General features: G+C 39.8%; 1 pseudogene; it reads left to right on the top strand.

The window, feature by feature from the left end:
- The first annotated feature begins 1,203 nt into the window (after nt 1-1,203).
- On the top strand, nt 1,204-3,026 carry LOC131752848 (inosine-5'-monophosphate dehydrogenase 2-like; annotated as a pseudogene).
- Nucleotides 3,027-4,674: the final 1,648 nt, after the last annotated feature.

The following is a 4,674-nucleotide window of genomic DNA, read 5'->3' as shown; positions in this document are numbered from 1 at the left end:
TTGATCTGCCCATTTAAGACAATAATTCTTGCTTGTCTTAGGAATGTTTTCCCTAATTATTCTTTGTTTCTCTTAAAAATATGGAAATTTGATTGGTATTGGTTGATTCCTGATTTATAACTTGCATATACTTCTTGCTTCATTTATGAATCATCAGACTACAGGACAAAAAATAACAAGTAAGATGACTTTCTCCATTTCCTCAGTTTTTACTTATAAATTATGTACATCCTTTCTCCAAAGCTAAACAAAATTTCTTATCCAAATTCCCATTTCTTTTAGGAAGTCTGAATTAACAAGAAATCAAACAATATTACTTTTCTTTTATCTCAAACTTTCTATTTGGAATCAAGTTTGGTTTTGGATCATTTTTATCGTCTCTTCTTGGTTTGTGTGACATCCTTAACTCTTTGTTGCATCTAACAAAAGACATGCTCTGATTTTTTCCTTTTTTTAAAAAATTAATTTTTATGTGGAATTCAGATGAGAAAGAATGCAGTATTGCTTTGACTGCCTGCCATAATATAAAATGTAGTAAAATGTACAGCTGGTGATAGTCTAGTTAGAATTTTTTAATGAAATATAAAGGAAAAGGCCAGGTGCTTAATTTTTACATGCTGCATTTCATTTAAAAAATTCATGGTATCTTTTTGAATAATTTTTACTCATGCAGATGTTCTGAATATTGGAAACAGACGTTTATTTTATTTCCTTGGTTCCCATTTCACACTAAGCTTTTGCACAATGAAAGTGGGCTGAATAGCTAAATTATTTGTGAGTCAGGGTTCCAAGGATAGTTATTCTCAGATAATTGCCAAATGACTCATGGCAAGACTTTCAATAATGTGTACCTTGGTTTGTCTAGTTCAGATCTGGAGGATACTGGTTGTTTAACATAATAGAAAAGAACTTTAGGCTATTTTAGAAGACATGCATGTCAGTAAAAATGTGTTGACTCTTAAAATAATAGACAACCTCATTTATATTATTTCTTAGAGGATGAATCATTGCTGTAAGAACTGTGTTTCACAAATTTCAGAATTTTGAAATTTCTAAATAATCAAAAGTACATTTTCTTTTTAGCTTAACACACATTATAAGAAATTCAGTTTGAGTCATTTAGAATTAAGTGACTAGAAGTTATAATGATGATTTAAGCTTTCCCCCAAAATTACCAGTATATAAAAATTTTGGCTCTGCGGCATGGTCCTCAGACACACTCGGCCTTGCCCTGTGCTAGCCACGGCCGACTACCTGAGAGTGGTGGCACGTCCTACGTGCCAGACGATGGACTCACTGCACAGCAGCTGTTCAACTGCGGGGACAGTTTCACCTACAGTGACTTTCTCATTCTCCCCGGGTACATCGACTTCACTGCAGACCAAGTGGATCTGACCTCTGTTCTGACTAAAAAGATCACTCTGAAGACCCCATTGGTTTCCTCATCCATGGACACAGTCACAGAGGCTGAGATGGCCATAGTAATGGCGCTTACAGGTGGTATTGGCTTCACCCACTAAAATGTACATCAGAATTCCAGGCCAATGAAGTTCATGAAGTGAAGAAATATAAGCAGGGATTCATCATGGACCCTGTGGTCCTCAGTCCCAAGGATCGAGTGTGGGATGTCTTTGAAGCCAAGGCCTGGCATGGCTTCTGTGGTATCCCCATCACTGACACAGGCCAGATGGGGAGCTACCTGGTGGGCATCATCTCCTCAAGGGACATTGATTTTCTCAAGGAGGAGGAGCATTACCGGTTTTTCAGAGCGATCATGACAAAGAGGGAAGACTTGGTGGTAGCCCCTGCAGGCATCACATTGAAGGAAGCAAATGAAATTCTGCAGTGCAGCAAGAAGGGAAAGTTACGCATTGTAAATGAAGATGATAAGTTGGTTGCCATCATTGCCCAGACAGACCTGAAGAAAAACTGAGATTACCCACTGGCCTCCAAAGATGCCAAGAAGCAGCTGCTGTGTGGAGCAGCCATCGGCACTCATGAGGATGACAAGTATCGGCTTGACTTGCTAACCCAGGCTGGTGTGGACGTGATGGTTTTGGACTTTTCCCAGGGAAACTCCATCTTCCAGATCAACATGATCAAATACATCAAAGAGAAATACCCCAGTCTCCAAGTCATTGGAGGCAATGTGGTCACAGCTGCTCAGGCCAAGAACCTCACTGATGCTGGTGTAGATGCCCTGAGGGTGGGAATGGGCAGTGGCTCCATCTGCATCACTCAAGAAGTGCTGGCCTGGGCTTCCCTGGTGGTGCAGTGGTTGAGAGTCTGCCTGCCGATGCAGGGGACATGGGTTCGTGCCCTGGTCTGGGAAGATCCCACATGCTGCGGAGCTGCTGGGCCCGTGAGCCATGGCCGCTGGGCCTGTGCTTCTGGAGCCTGTGCTCCACAACGGGAGAGGCCACAGCAGTGAGAGGCCCGCGTACGGCAAAAAAAAAAAAAAAAAAAAAAAAAAAGAGTGCTGACCTGTGGGCAGCCCCAAGCAACAGCAGCGTACAACGTGTCAGAATATACACGGTCCTTTGGTGTCCCTGTCATTGCTAATGGAGGAATCCAAAATGTGGGCCGTATTGCCAAAGCTTTGGCCATTGGGGCCTCCACAGTTATGATGGGCTCCCTCCTGGCTGTTACCACTGAAGCCCCTGGCGAGTTTTCTTCTCTGATGGGATCCAGCTAAAGAAGTACCATGGTATGGGTTCTCTTGATGCCATGGACAAGCATCTCAGCAGCCAGAACCGATACTTCAGTGAAGCTGACAAAATCAAGGTGACCCAGGGGCTGTCTGGGGCTGTGCAGGATAAAGGATCCATGCACAAATTTGTTCCCTACCTGATTGCCGGCATCTAGCACTCCTGCCAGGACATTGGTGCCAAGAGTTCGACCCAAGTCCAAGCCATGATGTATTCTGGAGAGCTCAAGTTTGATAAGGGAACATCCTCAGCTCAGGTGGAAGGTGGTGTCCACAGCCTCCACTCATAAGAGAAGCGTCTTTTCTGAAAAGGGATACAACACACCCTCGGTTTTTCAATAAAAGTTTGAAAAAAAAATTTTGACCAATGTCTTACTCTTTAGATAAAATAGGGGTCCCTGGCTGGATAGCTTACAGAGCCATATGCCTGATAGTCATGGATAACCCATGTGTCAAAGTGATGATTTGCCAGCTTGGTTAATGAATGAATATGCAAAGGACCTCAGGATATGTTTTGTGAGTGATTATCATTATCAGTAATGATGAGAATGAATTTATTGTGAATTAGGTTACTTTCCGTGTTTAATAATCTTCATTTTTCAAAGTTATATCATTCTGGAAAGAAAAATTACTAATGGATTTCTATTTGACAAATCATCTTTTTATAATGCATATGATCCTTTAAAAAAGAATATTTTCTCACTGCTATTTATTCTCTCCACATTGACCCTGCTAACAGGAAGAATATATCTGCTTGGGAAAGAGGAATCCCCAAATCTAGGCTTTGTTTTACCTCTGTTTCCCACTAATCGATTCAAATAGATGTTAAAAAAAAAAACTCCTCAAAAAAGAAAGTCCATTGTCTTGAATGACTACGTATTCTTGCTATTCATAAATTTCATTCTGTTTTCCTGATTTACCCAAAATAAGGCAGTTTTCCTGTTGAGGTTAATTTGGGATATGTAAAATAACCCCATCCTCTAAAAAACAAGGTTGAAATATTTTATCCTGGATATCAGTGACAGTCATTTGTTTTTCACTATATTTAGATTCTCTCAGTATTCTTCTTAAGTCACAAGTTGATCAAGATTGTGATCTCATTTTGGTATAGTGTAAGGCTGTTGAGATGGAAAAGATTAAAAGCCAAAACCAAAACAAAACAATTAAAAAATAACTTGTCCACTGTTTCTGGTCCCAGTTACCATATTGTGGTTAAAAGCAACTCCATATGATCTATCACTCTGATTCGTTTTCCTCTTGATTGTAAGTGATAACCCAAATGTTCTTGGGCATACAAAAAAAAAAAAAAACCCAGTTCATTCTAATAAAAATGTTTGTGGAAGTGTGTGGGAAGTACAGAATTGAATTAGTTCTGTGCCCTTGGAAAATTTTGACATCTGTACCAAACGCAACAAGTTTTCATCATTTTTAATATGGCCCCAGGAAGGATATTAGTCCAGTAGATTTCTCAACCCTGTGATAAGGAAAAAAACCTTTTGTTATTTTCTATCATTAATTGCTTCTTTCATCTCACAGTGGTAGTGCTATGGTGCAAGGTGGAAAGGGAAGTGGTCAAAATTGAATAGCAGAACAGAGTATCATGTTATCTGGATGTCAGAGGTAGACACAAGTTCATTCAGTGTAGAACCAAGTGAGAAAGACTAGGAGGGATGAGGAAATAGTGCAGGTTGTGTAACCATACACAGATCCATTCAGCAACCAAATTAAAGGACCAAAAGCAGTAAAAAGTAAAAACAACAAATTCTGCCATTGAAATTCTCAAATTTCACATTTTTTTCTTGATAAAGAATGGGCATATGAAAAGGCATTTTACAAATGACAAGTGCTCGGAATTTCAACTATGGAAACACAACTAATTGTCAAAATTGTGAAATATTTGGCCTATTACATTAGTACTTTAGCAGGAAATAAATATTGCCAATGTTTGTGTGTTGGGGAAGCAAGAG

The sequence above is a fragment of the Kogia breviceps genome, chromosome 3 (assembly GCF_026419965.1).
Source record: "Kogia breviceps isolate mKogBre1 chromosome 3, mKogBre1 haplotype 1, whole genome shotgun sequence".
Taxonomy (NCBI): domain Eukaryota; kingdom Metazoa; phylum Chordata; class Mammalia; order Artiodactyla; family Physeteridae; genus Kogia; species Kogia breviceps.
Note: the sequence above shows the minus strand (reverse complement) of the source record. Positions and strands in the feature narration are given on the sequence as shown.